The following is a 13,687-nucleotide window of genomic DNA, read 5'->3' as shown; positions in this document are numbered from 1 at the left end:
AATCACTAAATGTAATTACCAAAACACATTCTCCATTGGACGGGCGACGTCAACCCAATATGGGTTGACGTCACACATAAAACACAAATAATAAGAGTTGTTGTGGGTTAATGGTCATGAGCGTGGAGGGTCCCTAACTTAATATAACCGACAGCAGAGTTAAATCGGGCGACTACGGAGTAGACACCACAAGCAGCAGCAGCACCACCACCACCATAAAGTATTGGCAAACAAAGTTGCAGCAGCAGCAAAATGATAGATAAAGAAATACTTCGGCTGAGAAGCAGGAATTTATATGCCAAAATTGTCCCCACCACTGATAAGTGGAGGTAAAATAACAAGAATCCCACCAAAGCACACATGTGCCGAGCGCAATCGATGGACCTCCTGATCTAGAAGTCCCCGATCCCGTCGTCTGAGAGAGGTGTTGGTACCAGGTCTGGCACATTTACGGAACTGGTCCTACTGAAATCTGGACAGAGAGTCAGCTATAACGTTGTCATGGGAACTGATATATACAGCTTTGAATGTGATATTATACTGCAAGCAATACAGAACTAAGCAATGTACAAGTGACATAGTACGAGGAACACAACAAGATTGTTTATTAATAATATGAACGACTGCTTGATTGTCGCAATTAAACAGTATTCGTTTGTTGGACAACGACTCACCCGAAATTTGGACTGACAGTACAATAGGGAACAATTCCAACAGTGTCATATCCTTCGTCAAGCCTTCCTCCACCCACTGCTGTGGCTAACGCCCACATGTCCACTTACCCTGGTTGTAAGCACCAAAAGCTACACCGCCTGCTGCATCAGTGGAAAGCTGCAAATATAGCACATGAAATGGAGCGCCCAAATGGTAGACATTTATCAAAGTAGTACTTGTCGTTATACTGAATGCCGAGCAATTCAAAATCCTGGGTATGGACTGGTATGATGCGGATTTGATGTCAAATTTTGCAAGGAGGGCGCCCACTCCCAACCTTTGCACCATCTCCACAGCTTTGTCAAAGTGTGAATATGAAACAGAACAGTCTCGTTGGTCAATGTTATCATTAATAGAATCACCTTGCATATATGATAGATGGTGAATCAAACGGAAATTCTCGGAGAACTTAACTGCTGATCCACCATCTATCTTCTTAGAACTTAAGCTACTTTTTCAACCAATCACAAAGTCGGATTTGCCTAGCGAAATTGGGTCTTAATGATTAAGAACTCAAAGCTAAATCGCCCTTCATGACACGCCCACATAGGCTTTCATTGGTCATTAGAAAACAACAACTGTGTTTTCATATGTTTATTGACATGAACTACATGTGACTAGCACGATCTGAGAACCAGTTTGTTAATCCTTTTGCTGCCAAAACATTCAAGGACATGACTATTTTTTAAATGTCGATAGTTACCTTTTTGCCACCTTTACAAAAGATAACACTTGTAACGCATTCTGGAATGGAGAGAACAAGGCTACATGTATTGTCAGCAACGTTTTTAACAGTGCATGGAGAATCAACTGTAGATTGTTTGGTGATGAAACTCTGGGACATTTGCTGCAAGTTTTCAGTAGGACACGGGGGACCGAGGTTGTTGCTGATGTCCTACAGGATACAGAACTGTTCCCGTTGGTAACTCCTGACAGCATTACTACGATACTTACTGCGGCTTGTAACTGTCTTGTTGGTAAATCCACTGTTGTACATTGTTGTACAACATGTCATGCAACCAGAGTGGTTGGAGACATTTATCCCATCTGTGCTTATCCCTGCTTCATCATAGAATTTCTTGTACATTCCATTATCCAACATCGAAATATCTTCTGGAATAACACCAAATTCCAGAAGTGTAGTAGCAAGTTGATTTCTATAACGCTTCCAGTCTTTCCAAACATTGAGAGGCCACTGATTATTCTGTTGAGTTTACTTCGGAATAGCGCCTTCCTGCTCATGTTTGATGTCAGCAGAGGAAAGAGGAGCCATGAAACGACCATCATCGTTGTGTTGGAATAGATGTTAGCTGGGTCAGACTGGGAACTTCAAAATCTGTATTTGTAAACAATTCTTCAAACACCAAAGCAAACTGTCCCTCTCCAAAGTCGCCATCTAACACATCCATACTCATCGACGACATGTGCCAAATGATGTAGAAAGAGGTTGAAAATGACGTCATGATAACTGTCAACCAAAAAGTTCCGCCTGCTCCGCCCCTTCTTAGCCACTAAGATTTCTCTTCATAGATTCTAACTATTAGCTAGGAACGATACCTGTAATGCAGGAAATGGTGGATTATCAAGGAGCCAGCCATTCTACCTTGGGATACCTCTTTGTTCAGTTATTTAATAACAACCTCTGCACCCACTGTGTCTGTCGCTGATGACAGATTTTTCAACGTTCTGGAGACCCAGGTTCCCTGAAAGCCATCGAGTGAAGGGACTCCAAGATGTTACTTATGCTGACCAGAGTTGGTGCTTGAGACGTTTTGTCTGCATTGCTGGGATGAATGGGGCTGGGAATTTGTACTGGTGGCAGTTGACGTTCTGACGGACGCATGGGCCCGAAAACAACTCTGGACGCTGTGACCAGGCTCTCCACAGTTTCTGCATTTCCGGGTATTTACAGAATTGACACTGACAGTTCCCATTGTTGAAATCCCAACAGATATTGAATGGTGAATTGCAAGGAATATTCTTTGAAAAACTTACCCCAGTATTGGTGTGGGATTTGATCTGTTGGGGTGTCAGCATGTGCTGCAACCAGAGGTCACTGTCGACGCATCCCCACTGACGAGTGGGATCCCTTGGCATTCTATGATGGAATTGTTGATCATACACCCTCCAACCATCTCCACCGAAGCGCCAGGCAGCATTGTGTTTTGACTCAGAGTAGGGCAACATTCCCTGTAACACACCAGGTGAACAATGTTTGAACATGTAAATCAACATAAACATATGGAATGCCGATGTCCATGCACCAAGAGTGATTGGCTTACCCTGTGCTTGCTGGCGAGAGACGAGAGCAGCACTACTGTCTCTATCAGCAATTAGTTCCATTTTCGCTTGGTTCTCGATACCCATATTCACATTAAGAAGTAAGGTTGAAAGATTGACGTAGTCATCATTGTAGATATTTTCACGGGTGGCCTGTTCACGTGTGCGCTGTTTTCCTGAGGGTCATACGTTAATGGCGGAGGGGCGGGAGAGGTGACTGAAATGTCAGGCATGACAGGAAGAGAGACAACTTGGTTCTGCATGTTACCTTTATTCAAAAGCAATCTCAGAATTGCCTCTAGCTGACCAGAAATACTGTGAGTGTTGGGCGCCAGTGATGTGAAATCCGAAATCTCCACCGATGCAGATGGGGGTGATGGATTAAGATGATTATTGAAAGACTCACCGTTCTCCGAGTCATTATTGCTTGAAGCCACAGCAACACCTGGCGTCTTCTTGGGCTGCTTGGGAGCCTTCCCCGTCCTCACCAGCTGATGATTGATTATAGCCTTTCTTTTCCCAAGTATGATGAGATAGAAGAGTAGGTTGATTCAACAGGATGATGTTTACGTTACGATGATACTGGCGCAAATGACAATCAGAAAGTGACATAAACGGCGCGTTTATAATATATGGCGTCATTGGTAATCAAGCGACGTGGCATTTCACAGATTGCGGAAGTAAACACAAGAACATGGAAGTAAATGCAAAAGCCGGAGGAGAATTGTTTTGATAACTGCATTTAGTGTTAATCACTAAATGTAATGAAATGGAAGCAACTCTTACATCTTTATTCCTGGTCATGATTTAGGATTGATACCCAGCAATGTTGGGAGTTCTCCTCCACAATATCATTAATTTTATCACTTGTAGGAAACTTGGTGACAGTGAGAGTGGAGGCTTTGTGATTTTTGTGACAGAAATTTTATGATTTGTGACAGAATCTTTGAGTTTTTAGCATCTGCAAGTGCGTGTAAGGTAGATGTCCAAAATCAACTATATAAGGGAATTAAGGCCACATTTACCTCAATGATATAGTCCTTCAGGACAAACAGGGCTATATTCACAGCTGCATATAATTTTTCAAGCAATTGGGTATTTACTCTCATGCCTTTATTCATTCTTTTTCACTGATAATTCACAATCACAAAAATGGAAGTGAGGATTTCTCACTAATTTCTAAAATCTTATTCATGAATTGTCTGCTTGAAGCTATAATTCGGTCATGATATTTGTTCCATGCTTTTAATTCCACCATAAAGAGTGCATGAATTTACGTATAAAAGAATTGTGCAGAGTCAGTTCACTTTGGATGAAAATCTAAATACTGCTGTAAGGCGGACCTTCCTTTTTTGCACAGTTTTCTGGATGCTAGGATTTACTTTAGTATTCTGGAAATATATAGGTCAGTGAGAAACAATGTAATGAATCTGTGTATGGGAGGATTAAAATAGTGATGACTTGCCACTTGAACTGGGAACAAACACTGCAGTCTGTACCTCAAGCCTGAAGTGTTTCTTCACATATTGTGTTAAATGAGACGGCACTTTACATTTTGAAGTCTATTAATGATTGACAGACAGTCATCATTTCTCTACTACAACGTGTAGATCACAATCATCATCAAAATTATCATGAACATTGACTAATTTTTTTTCTTCTGAAAATAATTGTTTTTGTTCGGACTATGTGAGTGGTGTGGATGGGGCTTGGTACTGTCTGTTTGTATGGGTTCCCTTTCAAGAGATAATGATATAGTGAATGCAGTCTCATATAGAATGGAGAAATGTACATGATGATCATAAAGAAATCATCTTATCTTATGACTTTTGGCGACTGACTTAATTCATTATGAATATTTAGTTCTTTAAAGGTTGCTAATCTTGATGTTTTATTCATATTTATCCTAAAAATGACCGTGATTGCTAATTATGATAAAAATGATATCTGTGCAATTGCTATATTTATTTAGGTGAATTATAAAGTTATAATGATGAGATTATGTGTTGATTAGGAAAAGGATCACACAATACATACAGGTTGGTCTTTAATAACACAATCTAAAGCTATATTTACCAGGTTTTCCTATTTCAATGCGTATCATTGCAAAGACTCAGTGACAAGTGTGAGTTTAGTTTTACGCTGCACTCAGCAATATTCCAGCCATATGTCAGTGGTCTGTAAATAATCGAGTCTGGACCAGACAATCTGGTCATCAGTAACAAATCACAAAGACAGTCAGAAATCAAATTGTTTTTGTTGCAAAAAACAGTGAACATACAGGTTGGTCTTTTGCAGTGATTCCCAATGCATTTGTCTTCCCTGACAGTACCTTTATTACTGGTGTAACATTGTTGCACAACATGCAACACTGTCTCTCTCACTGACTCTGCAGGTACAATGTACAGTTTAAACATTGTTGCACAACATGTTTTCAGCTAGAACAGTATGATAAAATAGAAATAGAAACATATCTGAGAGAGTGATACATTAACATTTGCTATGTGGACAGTTGTTTTTTTTTATATAAAGTATAAACTTCATTGCTTATAGGTATCTTTTACATTTCTCATTACATTAAAGGGGATTTCGCATTTAGTTGATTGAAAGTAGAGTTTCTCTGTATAACGTGCATAAATGATTACACAATGCCATTTGGAAAGTGATCAAATGCGACATATGTCATATTTGGGATATTTGTAGAGTTTCTCTATATAACATGCACAAAGCTGGTTAATGTAAAGCTGATGTTAACACTAGACTCTGTAGAGTTCCTCTATATATACTACCGACAAGAAATAAGGGAACTAATGAAATAATAGCGAATTTGAAACTGCTTTAAATATCCACTAAATCAATTTTAGGCGTCAAGTTCAATATCTGGTGTGTCCACCATGTTGGGCAACACATTCACGGCACCTTGATGGCATGCTGTTAATCAATTTCCGGATGGTTGCCCGTGGTATTGCCCGCCATTCCTCTTGGAGAGCTGCACCAAGCTGGGCCAGGTTGGCGGGTCCTGGGTCCCTGGCGTACACCCTTCGACCAAGAACGTCCCAGAGATGTTCAATTGGGGACAGGTCTGGGGACTTAGAGGGCCAGTCCAATGTCTGGATACCTTCTTGTTGGAGATAAGCGGAGACAATTCGGGCCCGATGTGGTCTGGCATTATCATCTTGGAATACAAAATTTCGGCCGATAACTCTAGCCAATGGAGCCACAACAGGACGCAATATTTGGTCAACGTATTGCTGACCAGTCATGGCTCCGTTAATGATGACCAAATCTGATCGTCTGTCATGTGTAATCCCACCCCACACCATGACACACCTATACCTCCATATCGATCATGGTCAAGAATTGCTGCTCTGGCATATCGCTCCCCGCTCCGATGCCAACAACGTTTTCTGCCATCTGTGAATCGTAGACAAAACTTTACTCATCAGAGAACATGGTGTAACGCCAGTGGCGCATAGCCCGTCCCTGATGCTGCCTAGCCCAAGCCAATCTTTGGCGCTTATGGTAAGCTGAAAGGGTGACACCCTTAAAAGGCCGTCTTGCTTTCAGACGAGCTTGATAGAGTCGGTTTTTAATGGTTGAGGTTGAAATGCGTCTTCCAGTGAGTGTGCGGAATTCTCTATTGATGGCAGGGGCCGATTTAAACCTATCACGTAGAGCAATTAACGTAATGAGATGATCCTGTCGTGGTGTCATTGATTTTGGTCTACCACGCCCAGGTCTGATTGCAACCCCACCCGTTTGACAGTACTTATCCCACAGGCGTGAAATTACACTTTTTGATTTACCCATCTGCCGGGCAACTTCACATAATGATGTCCCCCCCTCTATCATCCCCACAATTCTCCATTTTGTTGCTTCACCGAGATACTGCCTCGGAGGCATTTCTGCCTATAGAGTTTCTCTATATAACGTGCATAAAGCTGGTTAATATAAAGCTGATGTTAAGACTAGACTCTCTAGACTCTGTAGTTTCTCTATATAATGTGCATAAAGCTGGTTAATATAAAGTTGATGTGAACACTGCAGTAGACTAAGACAGTAGAGTCTTCTACTGTATTGGGGATTACAGAGGATCATTGTGAGTGAGGTCCAGTTAGATGTGCTAGGGATGAGCCTGTGTCAATATGTCAGGGACATATTTTTTGTGTCTGTTGTGCTCACATGTGGGCATACATTTGATACAAAGGTGAAATGCGTCCTCCGAGTGTGATTCAATCTTTTAATCATATTGGCCTTGGGAAATATGTTACTTTCTGAAAGAATTGGTGGATGAGAAGAAGTTCAGTAAACCATGACAGATATGTGTTACACAGGTTGGTGGAAGGTCAAGAAAGGTCCAGGATTATACAGACAAATATGTTGTCAAAACGTCAATTGTAAAATGTCTGTGTAATTTCTTCCTGATAAGGCTAGCTTTGTGGTAAAAGTGTTTGATTGTCATGCCAAAAACCTGGGTTCAAGTCCCCATATGGGTACATTGTGTGAATCCCATTCCGTGTCTAATCTACTTTTCAGAAGAAGTGGACCCTTGGCCCATGGTTTATTAAAATAGTGTAACATTTGCCACTGTAGATGGGTTATTGGAAAAGAAAAGGGAGACAATGCATTCACTATGCAATTTTAATAAATTTGTCACGCCAGTAGCTGTTCAGTTGTATGAATTAAAGTGTTAATTTAAACTGAATTGCTACCTTTTCTTTACCATGAAGCATACGTTTCACTGCCATGTTCATTTGTCCCTTCAAACATTCAGCTTGGACAGCAAGTTGATGGTCGGCACTATCAGCATGTCTCTGGAGTGTGGAGGTATGGAAATTATCAGTCCCATCAGTGAAAACATTACGCTTTCCATTTTTCACACAAAGTGCACAAGTAATTTTGTTCTTACACTCATTATTGGGAGTCCATGGAAACAAACCTTACCATTTCGTTTGGAATGAACGGATGGATGTTTTCTTCTCAGTTTTAACATCGGGTGGCTTTTGATAGTTTCATCTCAATTATCATATTAGAACTGTCATCACTTGACTTCGCAACAGTTTTCCTCTATCAATGTTTGTTCTTTTTTGTTTCGAAAAATGCAGCAGCAAACGACTTTTCAGCTACATTTTATTTCAACAACTGCACACTCTCTTTTTAACTTCAGTTACTGCTCTTTGATATAGACCTGGGAAATACACTTACGTCAGGGGCACAACTCTTAATGTATAACCAAACAGCATGACTGGAACAGGCTATGTATTACAAGCCCCATGCATTGATTTAGGCACCATGTTAGATGTGGGGAATCGTGTACAGCACTGTGGGGGTTATGAATGCCAATTTATCGCTCAGAATTGCAAAAGTATGTTGTAAATGTTAAAGAGTTTGCAGAGGTATGTTTTCACATGATTGATATGAGTCAAATTATTTTTATAGTTCGCCATTCAGACCCACGAGGTAAAGGGACAGTGCGTCATTTTTAACTATCATGCGCCAATCGCGCAAGGGCGCAGTCTAAATTAGACTCTTATCCCATTTCTGGTGTCCCCCTTGTAATTGCTGGAGTGTTGCTAAAAGTGGTGTGATGCTACACCATGCCTGTAAAATGTGATCCTATGTAACAAGTGTTGTCTGCTGTCTGTTTCAGTTGGATTTAAAATAAGTGTCATATCAAATATATATAACATAATTTATGATTATTTACTCACACATATTTATTATTAGATAATCTCTAATAATATTTGGTTGTGTATTGGGGTATGTCGAGGTATTTGGTCTCTGTCAATTTTTCCGTGGCATTGTCTGTTCTTCAGTCAGAAAAATGCCCCAGACTCACCAGCACCTATAGCCACCCATGACTCTCTAGGCCCTGTAGCTTCCCCTAGACTTCCTAGGTCCTGTAGCTGCCCCTAGACTACCTAGACCCTGTAGCTGCCCCTAGACTCCCTAGACCCTGTAGCTGCCCCTACACACTATAGACTGGTAGCTGCCCCTAGACTCCCTAGACCCTGTACCTGCCCCTAGACTTCCTAGATTCTGTAGCTGCTGTTACACTCCCTAGACCCTGTAGCTGCCCCTAGACTCCCTAGACCCTGTACCTGCCCCTAGACCCTGTAGCTGACTCTAGACACTATAGACTGGTAGCCCCCTAGACTCCCGAGACCCTGTACCTGCCCCTAGACTCCCTAGACCCTGTACCTGCCCCTAGACTCCCTAGACCCTGTACCTTCCCCTAGACTCCCTAGACCCTGTACCTGCCCCTAGACTCTTTAGACACTGTACCTACTCCTAGACTCTCTAGATCCTGTAGCTGCTTCTGGACTCCCTAGACCCTGTACCTGCCCCTAGACTCTCTAGACCCTGTACCTGCCCCTAGACTTTCTAGACGGTGTAGCTGCCCCTAGGCTCCCTAGACCCTGTAACTGCCCCTAGACTCCCTAGACCCTGTAGCTGCCATTAGAATACCTTGACTCTGTACCTTCCCCTAGATTCTCTCGAACCTGTAGCTGCCCCTAGACTCCCTAGACCCTGTACCTGCCCCTAGACCCTGTAGCTGACTCTAGACACTATAGACTGGTAGCCCCCTAGACTCCCTAGACCCTGTACCTGCCCTTAGACTCCCTAGACCCTGTACCTGCCCTTAGACTCCCTAGACCCTGTACCTTCCCCTAGACTCCCTAGACCCTGTACCTGCCCCTAGACTCTTTAGACACTGTACCTACTCCTAGACTCTCTAGATCCTGTAGCTGCTCCTGGACTCCCTAGACCCTGTACCTGCCCCTAGACTCTCTAGACCCTGTAACTGCCCCTAGACTTTCTAGACGGTGTAGCTGCCCCTAGGCTCCCTAGACCCTGTAACTGCCCCTAGACTCCCTAGACCCTGTAGCTGCCATTAGAATACCTTGACTCTGTACCTTCCCCTAGATTCTCTCGAACCTGTAGCTGCCCCTAGACTCCCTAGACCATGTAGCTGCTCCTAGACTCCTTAGGCCTGTACCTGCCCTGAGACTCCCTAGGCCCTGTACCTGCCCCTAGACTCCCTAGACCCTGTAGCTGACCCTAGACCCTGTAGCTGACCCTAGACTCCCTAGACCCTGTAGCTGACCCTAGACTCCCTAGACCCTGTAGCTGCTCCTAGACTCCCTAGACCCTGTACCTGCCCCTAGACTGCCTAGACCCTGTAGCTGACGCTAGACTCCCTAGATCCTGTAGTTTTCCCTAGACTCCCTAGACCCTGTAGTTGTCCCTAGACTCCCTAGACCCTGTAGCTTCCCCTAGACTCCCTAGACCCTGTTCCTGCCCTTAGACTCCCTAGACCCTGTAGCTGACCTTAGACTCTCTAGACCCTGTAGCTGACCCTAGACTCCCTAGACCCTGTAGCTGCCCCTAGACTCCCTAGACCCTGTACCTTCCCCTAGACTCCCTAGACCCTGTACCTGCTCCTAGACTCCCTAGACCCTGTAGCTGACCCTAGACTCCCTAGACCCTATAGCTGACCCTAGACTCCCTAGACCCTGTAGCTGCTCCTAGACTCCCTAGACCCTGTACCTGCCCCTAGACTCCCTAGACCCTGTAGCTGCCCTTAGACTCCCTAGACCCTGTAGTTTTCCCTAGACTCCCTAGACCCTGTAGTTGTCCCTAGACTCCCTAGACCCTGTAGCTGCCCCTAGACTCCCTAGACCCTGTTCCTGCCCTGAGACTCCCTAGACCCTGTAGCTGACCTTAGACTCTCTAGACCCTGTAGCTGACCCTAGACTCCCTAGACCCTGTAGCTGCCACTAGACTCCCTAGACCCTGTACCTGCTCCTAGACTCCCTAGACCCTATAGCTGCCCCTAGACTCCCTAGACCCTGTAGCTGACCCTAGACTCCCTAGACCCTGTAGCTGCCCCTAGACTCCCTAGACCCTGTAGCAGATCCTAGACTCCCTAGACCCTGCAGCTGACCCTAGACTCCCAAGACCCTGTACCTGCCCCTAGACTCCCAAGACCCTGTAGCCACCTCTAGAATCTCACAACCCTGCACTTGCCCTTCGACTTCCTAGGCCCTACAGCTGCCCCTATACTTCCTAGAATCTGCAGCTGTCTTGACTTCCTGTCTTCTCATTGCAAGATGTCTTTTTGAACTGCAGTTTAAGATGACTTGAGTTGAAGCTCTCTTATTGTAGTACAGGTCACCTGAGTCAGTGGGACCATTTGCATGCCAGCTGAACTGCTATACAGCCTGGAAGCATGCAACATGACATTTGATCCTGGACCAGTGTTACACTATCTTGTGTGGAGAAGTCTGTGGGAAATTACTTCACATACTTTGCTTTCAGTCATGTTGGAAATAACACTCATGAATTATGGAGAACAAACACGATAGTTGGTCAGCTTTGAGATGGCTAATGATGGACTTCCAAGCGTAGAATTCCTACTAGTCTTCCGTGTCGTAAACTCTCATATCACTCAGCCATATGGGAAGGCAATCTTACTGCTCTCATGCGTATGGCAAAATACACACCAGGTTGTTATATATTTCCATGTTTGTAAAGTATACACATTCTGACTGACTGATAGTAGATTAGTATTGAATGTTAATTCAATAACATCACTTTGGTTATGCCAGTGGCTTGGCATATGAAAATCCATTTAACACAGTTATGTACTGTATACAGCATATGTGGCGAGTCATATGTAAAGTATCAAGTAGTCTTTCTTAATCAGCAAAGACTGTTTTGAAATGTTACATTAATGTTGTGCATAGCACTGGACTATTCCCCTGCCATAGCCTCCCCTCATGGTTGGAAAGAGGATTTGTTTGGCTTATTATATAAATACTTGAACAGAGTTTGCAGAAAATTACCGACCGTTACAACAATGACTCTGTCTTATCTCTAGTATGATTTCACTGTTAGTTTTGATTCAACATCTTTCTCACTGGAAGTATGTCTCATGGAAAGAAAGGTCAAAGTCTGCTTCAGTGACAGTCACTGTCACTTTTGTTGATAGACTGGTGTCTAAACATGAAACATACAGCTGTATGGATTACGCCTTCTTTTTTATTACGTTGAGCTACGTTTAAGCTAAATGTGAAACAACCAAATAGTGAGAAGCTTTATGTACATGGTCTGTTGTGACAAACAGCGGATTAACATTGACCACAGCATGTGATAAAATAAACAAGCGGTACATAATGGGCGATCTTTTTGTTGCGAGGGGCGATAACTCTATCTCCTTTTATAATGACATAAGCGACAGTCCAACTTCTCGCTTCCGGTCTGGTTCTCGAGTCAATGCTGCAACAACTTGCTACATGTAAAGACAGAACCCACCTTACGTGTTGCCATGTTCACCATAACTGAAAAAAATATCGTTTACAATGAAAAGCCATTAACTGACGCATGTTTTGTTTTGAGTTTTAGTTTAGAAAGGCATCCATTGTTTAATTTCCAAATGCAGTATGAATTGACACGATAGTAGATAACGGAAAACTCCATGAAAAGTCTGTATATTGTCACAGCATTTCCTACGACAGAACACAAGACAGAGCAAGTCTCGGGTGTCGTAGCATCGGTGAAGTAATGAAAATTCTTTTTTATATTTTATCAGCCATTGTGTTGTTCCCAACGGTAATTCTTTAACTATTGCCACATTAAAATCTTACAAATAGTTCCTATACAACCACCGACTCCATGTAAAAAAATAGGGGCTACACCCCTGGCAAACAAGCATCACCTGGAAGTTCTTTATCGAGAATTTGTGATTATTACACATCCCTAACAATTGAAGAAATTCTGTATAGAATGTAACAGTTACTTTTAAACATTTATATTACGTTTTGAGCAGCAGTTCTTCACTTATCTGAATCCATTTTGAATTTAAATTCTGACACTACTGTATACTTTTATGTTTACATATATAAGTGCCATACACCTATTGTACAAGCAATTAGTCGGTTGCATCAGAAACACCAGTCATCATAGACTGAAATAAAATGTTTCCCCCTTGAAAAATATGTCCACCAGTCAGTATTGTGAGTTAAGTTATAAATGTGAATTAACTGATTCATTTCTTACAAAAGTTTAACACCACTTAAGGCTCTTAATATAAATAGTCATTTACAGAGATTTCTCTCAACGAACAACATTTAATTCTGACCCCCGAAGTGGATTTGTAAGATGGAAATATATTTCATATGTTTCTTGTTTTGGTAACATTAAGTTGACAAAATATTTCCCCCAACAGACAATTTACTATATCTAACTTTAACTATCTAACTTTAACTATCTAACTTTCTTATTTTCATTCAACAGTCTTAAAGAAAATTTTAGCTTATGTCTGTTAGGGCTTAACACAGAAATGTGTTTATTATCAAATATATGTTTTAGATGATATAAACTCGAATTTAACCCCAAAAATCATTATATGAAGATGTGTTTATCCATTTATATATATTATTACAAATTTAACAGTACAATGTACAATGACTGAATAAAGTCATGCATGTGTAGTGTAATATAAAAGTACACACGCACCACCTAAAGAGAATCAGATGGAATTACAACATTGTACAGTGCATATACAATGTAAAGTGGGAAAAAATATTGACTTTATTGATATATTTGTGTTAGAATTTGAAAAATCAATTTAATGCAACAAAACATAAGAGCGAGCTCTAAAATTAAAATGTGAGCATTTTCATGACTA

This window comes from Haliotis asinina, chromosome 14 (genome assembly GCF_037392515.1).
Source record: "Haliotis asinina isolate JCU_RB_2024 chromosome 14, JCU_Hal_asi_v2, whole genome shotgun sequence".
Lineage (NCBI taxonomy): Eukaryota > Metazoa > Mollusca > Gastropoda > Lepetellida > Haliotidae > Haliotis > Haliotis asinina.
The sequence above is the reverse complement of the archived record's forward strand: the minus strand, read 5'-3'. Positions refer to the sequence as shown.